Raw genomic sequence first — 16,111 nt, 5'->3', positions numbered from 1 at the left:
TCCTTAAATTAGGAAGCACTGGCTCACGCGCGTACGTGCAAACAACAGATCTCACTCAATGACGGCGAACACTCGCTGTCACAGCGTTGGCGTGACGAAGGGCGCGAACAGAGCGGACCGAACGCTTCTGCTGCCTCTTCCGTCAAAGCTTCTCCGCAAAATTGCGTTATCTGAGCGCCCCCCCCCTCCCCCCAGCTTTGCGTCCATCGGAAATTATCACCAAAACAGAGCGAGGGTGGCGCAAGACCGGGCTAGAGAAACGGCTAGAGGAGGAGAAGCGCGCTAAACTAGCGCATCCCTCTCCCGGCTTGCGCGCGTTTTATCACGTGACCTCCTATTGATACTTGGGGCGCCCATCGAGCCCGGCTCAGCCTCAAAAACTTCCTTTAACGCGCACAGCCAACGGCGCGGGATAGGATCTTATCGCACTTGACTTTATACGAAAGCTCACGGTAACACCGACAGATATATTTCGACGGTTGTGTCCATATAATTGCTATCGCAAAATTCGCAATAAATAGAAATTTTCACTAAGGACCAACCACGCTGCTTCTCCATGCCGTGAGAGAGCGGTGAACGATAGTTCTAGAAAATGTGTTGCTAAATCTCCGCCAAATGACTACGCTCGCATTTGGTGACAACGGCACACAGTCGCAAGAACTTGTGGAGGAAATACCGGAGTTCCGGCAGCTTCAGGTGCACTAGATCATTCAGTAACATGGGCGGCTTTGTAGTTCTACCTCACATCAGAGCAAACTGCACTCGACAGAAATAAAGGGCAGCCGCACCGTTATAGCTAAGCAAATTAAGGACAATTACGCCGCGTCTTCACACTTCGAGCTTGCTCCGACAGCCCCCCGATAGATATTTCAAACGTAACCACGCTCGGACGGGCAAATTTTGCTTCTGCCAAGTGAACGTAGCGGGCATTTCAACACGCGTGTTAAATTCATGGCTGTTTCATTCGTGAACATTACTTAAGTGACGTAAAATTATCAGTGAGCAAAACAGTTTTTATTTCAACGCGAGGAAACAAAACCGAAACTAGTGCAACTGTTTTGCTCAGTTGTGCAGATACAAAATGATCCAAAGCCGAAGCCGTCAATAGCATGACGCCATTTTAAAGTTGCGCTGTATCACGCGCGAGTGCGTTGTCGTTGCGTGGTTCTGAAATCGCTGCGTTAGGGGCGACTGCAACCAAGCGTTGCGGCAAGTTACGGTGGGAGCTTCTGTCCGTGCTGTGTGATTGCGACGAGGGGACCGCCGCCAGCAGCAGCGTATCGCCGATTTCGTCTTTCGGTTTGCACTGCATCTTTCATTGTGATATGGGAGATCGCAACGGACAGAGACGACCAGATGCATACGAACCACTACCAGCGGGGACCTGTGACCTGTGCCATATTTCTCTTAACGTCTCAGGTAAGCATATCAGCTTTTGTTCCGAGTTTACAAACGGCGCGGACTCGGCCCTTCCGGTATGGCTACATTTTGCGCACGTTTCTCTTGGCAGTTCACAGACGTTTCTTGGGCATGCGTGCGCGTATGTATGCGAAAATACTACTGGCAGACGGAAGCCTCTGGAGAGCATCTGAAATTATTGCAAAGCTGTACTGCCAGGAGAAACACCGTTCTTAACGACTCCGGTGACGAGTGGCCTGTCGCATCGAAAAATCCGTATAATATCAAGTACTGCGTAACTTGAAGTGTAGATACAATACTAGCACCAGTGTGACTTTCGCTGGCGAAGACAGGTAGTCGAAAAGACAGCTTGTGTATTCTGAAGATTTACTAGCGCTTTAGGTATATTACCGCGAATAATAAAAGCGCTGCAACGCTGTATGGCAGTGTCAGGCGATGTGGCAGCACAGATATCTTAAGAGCGGTAAAGGGGCTGTATGCACAAGCGAACAGACACAGCGCTTTAAAAGCGCTGAAACAGAAAAAAAATTATGTGCATTTGGCTATAAGTAGAAAACACAAAACACGTTAGCTGACAATCTAAGCCGATGTATAATGTTATTATTTTTTATGTAATCTTTATTTTCATGGTGGTAAATATTTAAGAGCATGAATTTGCTGCAACCTTTATATAGTAAATCCTACAAGGCGTACAAAACCTGGTTGTATTATGCACAGAAGCTGTGGTATTCCTACTGGATTTTTTTATTTTGAGTCCGGTGTTTTATGAAAAAGAGGGTCTTTTTATTTGTAGTCTTATGTTAGTGCAGATATTTGGCAAGCAGAAATGAATTGATTGCAAAGTGGTACCTCCTGGTGATCTGCATATAAACCCAAGTTTATCCTGTCTTGGCTATTGTAATGTGCATATAACAATTTTAAGTATATACTGCTGTAGTTGGCTTAGTCACTGTCACGTATTTTGTAAAAGTAGAAGGCTATGATTATTTTACTGTTTTCATGCAGAAATACCTTTCTTTCTTGTACCAAGAAACGCTCACAGCATTGAATGAAATGAAGTGTGGTGTATTATTCTACTAATTTAATAAAGGAAATTTCGTCTGCACTGCATCAGAGATTAGTTTACTTTCTTTTACTAAACAATGCGTTATCTCCTCTGCTACTGCTGTTCTGTGTATTTTTGTAATTTTGAAATGTACTTTATTTTAGGTATTCAAGAAATGCCAACATCCAGAAGACGCCATCTTATCCAGCACGTTATGGGTGAGACAGATCGTAGCAGGCACTTTCGCATATCTCATTAGCATAAGATGCTATTTGTTGTAATTTTTGTGTCCACTTTCCTGGCCTTTATTCATTTCAGCATTATTGTGCAAAGGGTAATACTTTTACATCGAGATAGAGTAATCGTCCAAAGGAGAAACATGGCTGGAGGTGACGGCACACATAAGCCTCCTTTGTTCGTATCTCTATGTTGCGCAGCTACTCTGTCATTGTCTACCAACAAGCCCAAGTTCTTCATCAGCTACATTTACTAATTCTCCGTTATTACAATTTCATTGATACAACATTGAAAGTACAGAGGTGCACAGGAAGACGGAGACTTGAAATGATGAAGAGGCGTAGAACAAGGAGCATCGCTGGAGCCAATGTTTCGACAAAGAGAAGGAGATAAGTTTTCTTGTCAAAACATTAGCTCCAGTAAAATTTCTTGTTCTATCACTATTTATGATTAAAAGATAGCATTATTGCTCTTGCTGAAGTATTATGCATTATGGAATAAAAATTAGCAGGGTTAAATGTCAGGAATGTGAAATTTCTTGTGTATTTTAATGCTACAGCGAGAGCCAGAAAAACAAGATGTAGAGAACCACATTGTTATTTGTCACTACCCAGTTTGGCCAGCTTCATCAGAGCATGCACTTTGTTGCATTATCGACCACTGGAATTCATTAATCGAATTGCTTCGTGATTACTTATATTTAGAGATGCTGAACTTGTTTTAATGCAGCTTAACATAGTGCGTGTAAAAAATATACAATGACATTTTAAGAGGCTTGCAGTTGACTAGCAGATCATTTGATGGTATGAGCTCGGGTTTCCACTGAGCTTCCATGCACAAATCGGATGCACATTCTTTTTTTTTTCATTGCTTGGATTTTCATAAGCATAAGTACCATTTCTTCTTTGTCGATGTTCTAGTTGTGTTGTAGGACCTAACTGTTTACATTTATTTGTATTGGTATCCATGTTACACAGACAGCTGAATTTTTCTTGTAAATTGTGACATGTTAGGACTAAGAGCATTTGTGCAAATTTGCTGCAGGTACACTCTGGTGGCTCCCGCCCTTGCATCCTACCACCACTGTGTCCTGACTACGTCCACTAGAGAGTTCGAAGCCTTTGGTGGCTCCTGCCACTGCGTCCTGCCACCACCGTGTCCTGACTACGTCCACTAGGGAGTTGGCAGCCTTCGTGATGATGCCAAGCAGGCTGGAAGCCGACAGAAAGATTAAGGTAAATACACGTGATTAAGTGGCAACTTTTTGAGTGAAGTGGCTTGTAGCCACTCAGCAATGAAAGAGTTAACTTCAAAGCAGTTTAGACTCCCTGCTATCTGTGCAGGGATGCTCAAGTCCACGCAGTTTGCCTTAGCCGCCAAAAGGCTATGTGGATTACACGAAATGCGCTGCAAATTTTGAAACCAGTAGGAGACCACTTGTACAATTTTTTTTCTTGCTTAACAAAAAACTGCTTTGATAAAGCTTTAGCAATCTAAAAACAATACAGTGTACACTCATACATGGTAGTGGGCATAAATTTACTAGGACTGCCTCAATATTAAGTATGCCAATAAACACACCAAAACTGACTGTTTTTGCTAGTTCATCCTCATCTCTGTGCACTGCTGCATAATTTATGTTCCTGAAACCAACTTTTGCATGCAGCACAACTCCTAAATATGTGGATTACATAAATTTGCAGCTTTTGCTGTAAGCCAGATTAATGAAAATAAAGTTAATAGGCCATTTTGTCTATTTTTAATGACCCATAATAAACTGAGCAGTGGCTAATAAGCAGTTCAATTTTTGGTGTAATGCCTCTCTTTATTGTCCTGAAAAATTTGGCCCCCTTAATGAAGGAACCAATTTTTCTGCAATGCCTTTTATGATGCATAGATTGGTGCATTACACAAAATCTCACTTAGTGCTTGCGCCAGTAAAAAAACTTTTTAAGTTAAGTATTTCTTGAAATTAACATTTGCGCTATATTGAAGGGCCTCCAGTTTTTCAAAAAAAAAATTTCAAGTGGTCGTGTGCCAGGTTGGTACAGCTCGCATGGAATAGCCTACTTACACAAATAGGGAGGGCCATGCCCTCTGTGGTTGCTCAGTGGCTGTGTTGGGCTGCTGAGCACGAGGTCGTGTGATCGAACCCCGGCCACGGCGGCCGCATTTCGATAGGGTTGAAATGCGAAAACACCCGTGTACTTAGATTTAGGTGCACATTAAAGAACCCCAGGCGGTCGAACTTTCCGGAGTCCTCCACTACGGCGTGCCTCATGATCAGAAAGTGGTTTTAGCAAGTAAAACCCCATAATTTTAAGTTTTTTTAGGGAGGGCAAAGTAAACTTGACTTTATGTTAAGATACTATTATTGATCTACAAAAGACAAAATGAAACATTCCATCCTATAAGCAGCTCTTCACACTCATTTACACTTTTGCACATTTTTATACCTGAAGTCTGGTGGCTTGTGTCTGTTTTCATTATCTGCTATGTGCCGATGGTAAACTTCAGGTTTGCCCTATGGTGAAGAATATTGTGGTGCTTATAGATATCGATCTACGTTTTTCAGGTTGCCTCGAAATTTTACCAAAGCCGTACCACACACTCGGGCAAGGCCTTTTTGCAAATGGCGTATAACCAGGCTCAACGCATGAGTGCCGAGTGAGTCTGGAGATCAAGGCAACCTGCTGTGCAACCAGCATGCAACCTTTGGTGGCCCCTCTACATGTTCCACCTATTTCACAGCTGCACCTCCGCCACAACTTATCCAAACAGCATCACCAACTGTGGTCACTCATCGAACCATGGATGAATGTTGGGGTGGAGTGATTTGAAGAGACATTCTATTTTTCTCTTCAAATTCTTAGCAAATACTTGTGTTATTATAATTAATATGTGTCTTTAGTGCCGAGTTTTTAATGGTTCCTTTCTATTAGAATTCTTACCATCGATTCCTGGTATTATAATGTATGTCTTTATGCCCAGTTTTTCGTAGTTGTTTCGTACTTGTGTATGTAATTGATAGGTTCATACCTGTTATACAGAAGGCTAAAATGCAAACTTACAGCATCTTTTTTCTTTCTTTTGATAATCTACAGCACTGCAAAGGGCTCAAGAAATGTAACCTAACGTGGGCTCTTGTGCAGGAAAAATTTAAGAGCAATATAGAGTACTTATTTCAAACACCCATTATTCTTGGAAAAGTGAAGAATATAGGAGCACAAAAAAGAAAATATTAAACTAGAGAAACATGAGTTCCCCTCATAAGTCTGATAATAATGCGACTTCCTTTCACTGCAAAGATACCAGTAATGTACTCGCATACAAGGTTTCAAACAAGAAAGCTATGATGCCCTTGGCATTTCTCAGTGCCTATTTGCCACACTGACGAATGTCAAAGGCATCGTAGGTTTCATGCACACATTGGTTGTGCTACACTTTTGAGTATTGCATTTCTCAAACACAAAGGTTTACAGCAGTGCTTTAAATAGCAAGTGCATTTCCTAATTTATTAGTACAAGAGTAACAGTACAGATCATGTAAAAATTATTTTACAGAATATGTCCATGGATGCACGCTTCTGATGACATAGCAGTGACGTGTTCGTGGGATGAATGTCTTTATTTCAGATTTAAATATTGGCTTCCAGGTCTGGGTTAGTCTCCTACACTGAGTAGTCTAGGTCAGAGCCCATTTACTAGAGAAAGTGAATTAAACTAGGAATTATAAACATGAAAAGATCTTGTTTAGGACACCAATAAGACAATCAGCAAGGTTCTTTGGTTATTCATTACCAAATTTGTGAGGATATATTTTATGACTGGTTTCAATATTGTGAAAACAAATATTTGTTTATTGTCACACTAGAGTTGGCTGCCCCCATTTGTATACAACCCCTTTACAGGCTAAAAATTCAGTGTGTTACCCTATTTACTCGCATAATGATCGCACTTTTTTGTAAAAAAAATTGACTCAAATTCAGGGGTGCGATCATTACGCTGGTTAAATTTCCCGCAAAAAGAAAAAAATATATTATCTGGCATTTACTACGGGATGACAACAGGTCAACAAATAGGCGGCTGCTGCTGTATGTAGTGCAGGACACGAAAAAAAATGGTGGCCGGCAGAGCAAGCCGAACGCGCTGATTGCGTTTTTCTTCTCGTGAGTACATTACGGTGCATTCAAACAGTTTCTTCCATATTAGTAATGAATAACATCGGCGAGTTTGCGGCAATAGCATAGCCATGCCCACTTTGAGGGGACAGAGATGGGCGCGCTTAGCTCTGCCAGTGACATAGGAACACATGGTGGGCATGCTGCGGAAACTGCGGCATTTGTCTTCACCACTATCCTAATGTGGCACGTTTCCGCTAAGGGTGGGCGAATATCTTAGCTGCGTTACAAATGTAGGCGAATGAATAGGGTACACTTCTAACGTATCAGTGTAAACGTGGCTGCTGTCATTGCCGCTCGCGATTTGTTGCGTGCCCACAAGTGCAGATGAGAAGAATCGAAAGATGCCTTTTTTGTTGTTTTTGTTGACCACAACCATTATAAAGCCTACACATAATAAAGGAAAGTTTGGTTGTAGCTTTTTTTTGTCGTAGAAGTGCAGAAAGTGATGAAAAGAATGAAATGGGGCATCTGCTTAAGAAAGTTTTTTGCATGCAGTCTGCTTGGTTTGTCTTGAAGAGTCGTTCGCATAGCAGTCAACAGATGGTAAGCGTGATCATTATTAGCTAGATTTGGCACATGACACATCGCTGCGGCAAGTTCGGGGTGAAATCGATACATGGGAAATTTTAAAAATCGAATTTTGACGACAAAATTTAGGAGTGCGATCATTACGCGAGTGCAATCATTATGCGAGTAAATACGGTAATAGGCTGTTTTTGGTTTCGTGCACTCTATGTTAAGGGATGCAAATGGTGACATACAACAGAATGCAAAAATGACTAATGAATTCAAGCAGGGCATGGGGCTTTTTAGGCAGATGCGTGCGTGTGCTATTTATAAAGCTCCCCATGGTATGCCTGAAGGCATTTTCTAACACTTTGGTAGAATACACTGACACCCCCTTATTAACTCTTCGAAACAACTCTTTTATATATTTGTACTAGAGATTTGAATATACTCTCATTCATAAAGTGTTTTATTAGATTTGAATTGTCATTTATTTTTGTGTAGCTGCTGTTTTTCAGTTATGTCCTACACAGTGGCAAAATATTTTTGTGGGCACTTTCCTGTGTATAAAATTTTCAGTAATAGCTTCATGCTGTATCTTATTTAGCTACTCGTATACTGCAAAGTGGTGGTACCTATCTAAATGGCTTGTACAATTACTGGAACTATGCAAAAATATATTAGGCCACATGAAATAATTTTACAGATTGCAATTTCAATTAGATATCAGCATTCTGCATATCTTGAAGAGTACGTATGCCAAATTTCGAAGTATAGGACAACTATAAGTGCATAAGGTTATTCTCATGCTATTGTGAGAAAATGTTTTTGAAGTATATTCAATAGTTTTTTTTTTCACAATAGCATGAGAAGTATGCAAGATTAGTAGGCAGGCCTCTCTGCCTGCCTACTAATTTTGCATACTTCTAGTAACTTTACATGCTCTTTGAATAGATATCGGCACTTTGCAGTCCACAAAGAGCTGAGGTAGCTACAGCACACTGCTTTTTGTGAAAATTTACACAATAAAGTGCCCGCAAAGATCAGTGTATTTTCCCATTGTGTAGGACATAACTCCAGAAGCAGCTAAAGAAATACTGACATATATGACATCTGCATGAAGAACTATACAATTTGCTCTCTTTTCAAGCCTCTAGCACGAATAATAAGACTGTTTCGAGTAATATTCAATCAGCAAAACATGCCCCTTGCTATAGTGACCTACAACCTAGAAACGCAAATTGAACGCAAGTCTTTTTGTTGAAGCGACTCTGGGCTGTCTTCCCAAGGGCTTCTGTTAAACACTGAAATTTCCTGCATTTACCAGAAGTGCAATACTCAAATGTTTGTGTATGTGCAATTGGTATTGGCAAACTAACAGAAAAAAAGACAGTTCTGTGAAATGAAGAATTGACTATAACTTTGTTCGACATTTACATTTTGACTCCATATCTTTGTTTTGTGCTTTGTACTGAGTGTTTCAGCAGTGACTGCCGCTAAAAATTGAACATAACTGCTTCATGACAATGCGACAATTTTCGCTAACAGAAATTTGTAGCACTGGCAGGCATTATAATTACCGTACTCAATAACGTCTAGTTTGTAAGAACTCAGACTAGCACCAGTTCCGAGATACACAACCCAAAAAGACATGATCAGAAAGGTTTATCTTCCACACAGAATTGTCCCATAAACCTTACAAAATGTTTTGTGGCTAAGTAATATCTGCAACAGCAAAGCATGTTCCACCAAGTATGGCGATAAATATTTCAGAGTTGTCAGTCTGAGGACTCCTACAAACTAACAATACCTTCAGCACTGACTAGCCTCAATAATAGGAGGTCAGCCATTTTGCTGAAATTAATAAAACTTCAATTATTGTGATCTTGTTTACGAAAACATTTGCAATTGTAATTCAGTTCTAGTATCTGTCACTTTTGTAAATATTTTCCAATTAGTTTTTCAGACTACAATTTTTGGTAATAGAGGTATTCATAGCAGAAAGATCTAGTACATGGCACTTAATAATAAAGGTACTGGTCATCGTAGACTTTCTGTTGCACAGCTGTTTCTTGAAATCTGAAAGGATGTACCCGCCTCCTTATGTTAGCTAGAAACGGAAATCTGTCAGTATGTTTTGTTTAAAATACAGCTGATCAACCTGATAGTTAGGCTGCTTGCCAAATATAAATTATAACGATAATAGTGAAGGACCATAATAACAGAGTGATGCTGACTCATAACTATGCCCAGCTACATCCACGCAGCTGTGCCATACAATGTGCATGTGTTCAGAAGAGCCAAATGCCCCAGAGAGAAAGCAACAGTAACTCATTGTTTGTCATCTTGTTCAAGCAGATTATGCGCTAGCTGTAATTTATGCTCAGTAAATACATAAATCAGTCATGTCAGGTGTCTTACTTTAGGTTGCAAGTTCGAAGTTCTTGTAATCTTGCTTGTTTTTATTTTGTTTTCTTTGTGAGAATGAGTCACTTGGTTGCCTTCGCACATATTCTCAAAACTGTTTCATCACTGGGAATCAGGAAATTTAATTTGCATATGAAATTCCCAGTTACTAATTTGGTAGGCTTTGAGCTTAATTCTCTTATCTTTTATATGTTTATCTACCAAGTAGTCTTATCGTTCATTGAAACATATCCATGTAATGCAGAGAGGGCACCCAAATTATAAATATCTCTTCTTGCTTTCTACCCTGCTCTGGTGTTTTCAAAACCTAGCATTGGTGCAATGGCCTGTCTGCAGAAAAGTAGTAAAGTGGCTAAATTTAAAGGTCAACAACATAATTAAGATACAAAGCAAAAATATAAGTTCGCAATTGTCCCCCATAACGAGAGTTCTGCTTAGAATTAGAAAAAATTGACATCCTGCTGTGGTGTGAGAATTGCTTTGGGTTCCAAGGGGACTACGTAGCACCTGTACTAGTGTATACAAAGCAAAAAAAAAGATCACTCCAGATGGGAGCGGCAGTGGGAAGTCAAGCACAGATGCTTTATTTCACGCACCATTAATGTGGTTTATCATCTGCTCCTGTTGTATGGGAATGCATACATTGGGAAGACAATCCTTTGCGCCATTGTTACCTTAGCGGGACACCAGAGAAAGGTAGAAATCGAGAACAGGTATTCACACTTGGTTGCCCACAGTGTGTTATTTGGATGTGTTTCACTCTACAAAAGACTACTGTGGTAGGTAATCATAATGACAAAGACAAAAGAATTAAAAGAGGTATGTGTCTGTCATCCGTCCGTGACCTCCAGTGTTTATAGAAACACTTCTTTGTGTATATGTGCCAAGCCGTAGGGAGGCTTTACGTAACTCAGTCATGCTTGCTAAGCTAAAGATTGGAATAAGGAAAATCACAAGAACATTGTATGAGTGATTTATAAATGTGGCACCTAAAGTAACTTATTCATGTATGTCCTGAGGATAGATTACAGCCAGTGCATAATGTGCTCTTACAGGATGACTTGTGATGAGTAAAAGAAGCCTTCCTCACATCTTCCTCTTTGTTTCTTTTGGATCTTTGTGCACTATGTGTATTGTTACAGCTGCGTGCATGCGGCTGGGTATAGTTTGTTTATGTGTTCTGCTTCCCCTCTTGTACTCGTCATTCATGCGCTATCTTTGCCGTAACAAAATACAGCTGCCTGTGCTACTTATTTTGTCAACGTGTTTGGATTATGGAAAGTTTTGTATTAGCGGTTATTTCTACCTGTGAAATTGTCTGTGTCAGCTATTTTACTTAGTCTTGCAAAAGTATGCTTCTCAACATAAATAAATGATCAGTGTAAGTGTTGCTGTATTTATTTTTGTAATTTTGTCAGTTATGAGGTTTTTATACACTGTTGCATGTTGTATGACAGAATAAAATTGATGCACAACTTTTTAATGTGGTGTTTTTCAGATCAATTTTCATCACGCTAACATGCACAAATTGTGTGGGAAAAAGTGCCAACAAGAGTACCATAAGGTAAGACAGCTGTTTTTACTATTAGACTGGATTATCAATTGCCAACCACTTGTTTTCAGCAAGCATAGCATAATGCATAGATAATGTAATCTAAGTTGGAATAGTGTTTTTATTGCACTTCATTATATGGGTCTCCTTTGTACATAAGTGCAGCCTCTCTTATTTGTTATGTGTAGCTTACTTGCTTATAATGTTAAGTCGTAAGTTAAGTCTTTTAGAACAGGGAAATAGGTTGAACTTATGAATATTTTGACATATTATAAGAGACTTGTGCGGTGGTGAATTAACCTTCTACATGAGTTACATAATATTTTGGGGTCTCATTATGGTTCTGAGTGGCATTGCAGTGTCATGCATATGCAGCTGCAGGCTACATATTGGATATTTATTTAAGACTGTTTTGCTTAGTTGGCTATTGATTCCAGTTTAATGGTAAAGAGAACTGTCTTGCTTTCATAGTGATTCTGTGCTGACTTATACATTTGAATTTTCCAGAAGACAGTAACAAAGATTGATGAAATATTAACTTTTTCTTGCTAACCTGCCATGTGCTTTTTGTCAAGTTTACTGTGGATTCTTTGTTATCCTATGTTGTCTTTTCATAGTAGTCTTCTTGAGAACTAGCCGTAGTCGTGTGTACTTACAGCAAGAGTTGTTGACACATTTTGAAAAGCGGCTCGACACTGCCATCCAAGAGTGAAACGACTTGCAAGAGGCCGCATTTGCCGCTAGCATTTGCAAGAGGCCGGCACCACGCACTAAGGGTAACTTGACACACATGGTGGAGTCATCGGGCTCGTCTAGAATAGTTACCTGAATCATTCTTGCGGTGTTCACGAGACACTTTATCTTGAGTCGTTCGACTCATTTAGAATTGTTAACGGACTCCCTCAGCACTAGTCTTGTAACCCTTTTGAGAGGGTATAGGCGACTATTACAACAGAGTATGCATGACTATTGTGTGCAGAGTCACGCGAACACCTTGTATTGAGCACAGATAGTCTCGGGACTCTCTGCCAAAAGAGAGTTCGGGTGTCTCCCACAAAGTGAGTCGTATACGTGACGAGTCCAGACTCTTCGAAAAGAGTAAGGGATACTCTTTTTTTTCTTAGTGTGTACCCTGCACTCTGTTGCAGTATTCGCATGCATAATCAGGGTTACAGGGCGGTTGTTCCATGTCCCTAAGATGTGTCTCTACAAAGCCATAAACCATTAAGTTCTCTTACCATAGTTGCCCTTCGATTTCCTCCCATTTTAGCCTATTTCTGCCCCATTGGATGTTAATGAACCCTATGTCTGACTTAATTTGGCTCTGGTGCTTATTCCTGTCGCATCTCCTACAGTACCGATGTTTGCTTGTTTGTGGCTCCTGCCTCGAATTGTCCACGTCTACACTGGTTCTTTCAGGGCTCTGGGTCCCCCTAAAAAAGTTGTTGCATGGCGACCCATCCTGCCCCCAATCCGTTTGCCAGTGGCACCACTGTTGTGAATGCCATCCTGCAAAAACGGCCGGGAGCCGGCTCCGTACACGTACCTGTTGACCTCCATCACGTTGTACCCGAGTCGTCCGCTCAGACTCCTAATAAACCGATTGGCCTCAACCACCCTCCTTTCTACCTGGTAAGTCTGGCCCTGGACCTCTGGGATAGTGCATATGGTCACATGCACCCTCCCGGAGGCCTCTCTAAGCTTACTCAGTCCAGTCTCTATGTGCCTCTCAAAGTCCTGGCTACTCCCCTTAAGCACGTCATTGAGCCCAGCATGCATAATGACCAAGCTGTGCCCTACCGCTTCCCGGGCCTTGGTCATTGCCTCCACCTTTACTCGCCCGTCCGCCTTCACTCTCACCATCACGCTTTGTTCAGCTCTCCCCACATTGGAGTCCCCTATCACCAGGACCCTTCTGCGTGCGAACCGTTCGCCTCCAGCCTGTGTCCACTGCCCCTCTCTTCGCGCCCGCTGGCACCCCTGTGTCTGCAGCGTCGCCTCACTCGGGGCGTGTTGCGCTGCTTCGCTATAAAGGCTGTTTCACATGCTGCGACTGCAACGACGAAAATCGGTGCTGTCGCACGCGTCGCAATGCGATTTTTAGAGGGCTCATTTCACATGATTGCGATTTCAACAATGAGACTGGTGCGACGCCCAGGGTTGCTTGCTGCCAGGTTTCGTGGCACACGCTGCATAATTCTTTTATTGTAGTGAATGAAACGTTTACACTATAATATTATTGACTTCTCTTGATTAGAAGCAAATAATATGTACGTTTACTAATTTAAAAACGTGAGTTAAGACTTGTCTTGGGGTGCGCGACGGCGGTTTCTGTAGTTCAGTGCGACATCGCGCACGTGAACAGGTGTTCGCGGATGGTTCAGCGAATATTTATTCTATGGTTCAGTGCTGTGTGTTTTCTTATCTACCTTCCCGGTCAAAAAATCCATCAGGGCTATCTTGATGGACTTGTAGAATTCTTGAAGGTCAGTCAGGAATTCTTACAGGTACTCTCCCAATACCAATGGGATTCTTAAAGGTCAGTCAGGAATTCTTACAGGTACTCTCCCAATACCAATAGGTTTCTTAAAGGTCAGTCAGTAATTTCTACAGGCACTCTCCCAATAGCAGTAGGATTCTTAAAGGTCAGTCAGGGATTCCTACAGGCACTCTCCCAATACCAATAGGATTCTTAAAGGTCAGTCAGGAATTCCTACAGGCACTCTCCCAATAGCAATAGGATTCTTAAAGGTCGTTCAGGGATTCCTACAGGTACTCTCCCAATACCAATAGGGTTCTTAAAGGTCAGTCAAGAGTGTCTATATGCACCCTCCCAATACAAACAGGGCTCTTAAAAGTCATGTAAAAACTCTTACAGGCAACCCTCCAATGCCACTAAGAGTCTTGTCGTTTATTAGAGATCATTTACACGTAGCTTTCGTACACCAGTAGGGCGCTTAAAGGTTAGATAGATTTCTACGGGCATCATGACCGTCCGAAACGAAAACGTCCGCACAGCCGATTAACCGAGTTGAACGTGTAAAACCTCATGAAAAATCTGCAGTAATCAAGACCGCGATCAGTCTTTGTTTAGTGCTTTTACTTTTATTTAGCCTTTGTGGTGCCGAAATCGGCAAATGCATGAGGCAACTAGCAACCGAGTGGCTTTCCGCAGTACATCGGTGAAGGATATTTCTTCACCTCATGTTAATTACGGTTACACAATAACATGAGTTGCGCTACCTTAAGAGTGTCGAGGAGAGCAGAAACTAATTGCCGCTATTTTAGCACAGCTACCGCGTGAGTATATTATGTATATATAGTATTTATGAGCGACATCACAAACTTGGGCCAGTTAGAAGCGGAATGAAGGCTGCGCTACAATTTTTTTCGGTGACTTGTCATCAACTCATAAGCTCAGCGGGTGATTAAGATCTCGTACTCTATTTTTGTGGCTGCCGAGCAATACACCATGCATCTATGCGTTGTGCCTGCGCTTCTCGCTTGTTTTCTCCGTGTGCGCGTCTTTCCGAACCGTCCGCTCTTACAACGTCACTGCGCAATATATACACAGTGCAATGAGGCCGCGGCGGCGCGTTCCTATAGCTTTGGCAGCTAAACAAACACGTCTTCAGTAAAGGATGAAAGCATTTCCGTGACGGCAAAGAACGGTATATCGGCAAGGCATCATTAAGTGAAGAAACTGTCCAGAACTGGCGTAAACGGCTGTCGAGGTCTCACAGCGAATCGAGTGTATGAAGCACCATTTAAATGCAGCGCTGCGACAGCTGCGGCGCGCATTTCACAAGTAGAATCGTGGTCGAAACGCGACCTCCGTGAGCGCGAGCGATTGTGCAGTTTTGTGATGTATACCTCATGCACCAAACATATGTCCGCTAGGAAAACGAAGAGCTTTCCCAATGTATACGCACTGCCGTATGTTGCGTGCGGCCCAATTCGATTACAAACGGGAAATCTAATGTCTGCATGTACTTAACTGGGCTATATATACTATCGCCGATCATTACTATAGCGTATGCGATAGCTCTGCATGCATGCGCGTTAAATGCTGCATGAACAGAATTCCATTGCACGCCTTTCATTCTGAAGCGAGTTAAAAAAATTTTTATCAGCACAGCAATTAATTTAACAGCTAACAAATTTTCATTAGGATATACAGTAATCGGATACTGTTCTCATATCGTTGCTGTGGGTGCACCGAACTATCTTCAGGCAGAAGGCTCAATGTTGCTGCACCAACCAGAGGTGTGGTCAATGCAAGTGTGGGAAAGATTTATTAATTTTTATTTATTTATTTGTTTATTTATTTATTACCAAAGGATACTGTTGCATCTCTTCTAACTGGTCACAACTGATGAATGAAAGCTTCATTCCATTCATGCCATCTTCGGTTAATACAGGAAGCATCTTTAACAGCAGTTAATGCGGCATTTTTTCAGGTCACTTTGTTGTTATTGAATGATTGCGACTAAATGATGAAGCATTTAGCACAATTTTGTCATTTTAATTATCTCTAATACCGTAAGCTTGTATTCTTGCCCACATCTAATATGTTTTCTTCCCTACAGTTCCGTAAAAGTACCCTTTCTGAAAAATATTAATGGTGTATATTTTTCATTAAGACCGTATTCTGCATTTCATGTTTTTTCTCTTCCTATCTGCTTCAAAACGGGAGGCAGCTGTTCCAGTCTTCAAGACAATTGCTCTTTTGCACCACTGA

At 41.4% G+C, this 16,111-nt stretch overlaps 1 long non-coding RNA gene across 2 annotated transcripts; it reads left to right on the top strand.

The window, feature by feature from the left end:
• Positions 1–1,141: 1,141 nt before the first annotated feature.
• Positions 1,142–11,301, top strand: LOC139059012 (uncharacterized). Of its 2 annotated transcripts, none has more exons than XR_011513795.1 (4): positions 1,142–1,419; positions 2,629–2,682; positions 3,746–3,936; positions 5,277–11,301. It is a non-coding gene; the product is annotated as an uncharacterized lncRNA (long non-coding RNA). The 2 variants fall into 2 exon arrangements; XR_011513796.1 differs by lacking the exon at positions 5,277–11,301 and adding an exon at positions 4,045–4,109.
• Positions 11,302–16,111: the final 4,810 nt, after the last annotated feature.

Source organism: Dermacentor albipictus, chromosome 4 (assembly GCF_038994185.2).
Source record: "Dermacentor albipictus isolate Rhodes 1998 colony chromosome 4, USDA_Dalb.pri_finalv2, whole genome shotgun sequence".
Classification (NCBI taxonomy): domain Eukaryota; kingdom Metazoa; phylum Arthropoda; class Arachnida; order Ixodida; family Ixodidae; genus Dermacentor; species Dermacentor albipictus.
Note: the sequence above shows the minus strand (reverse complement) of the source record. Positions and strands in the feature narration are given on the sequence as shown.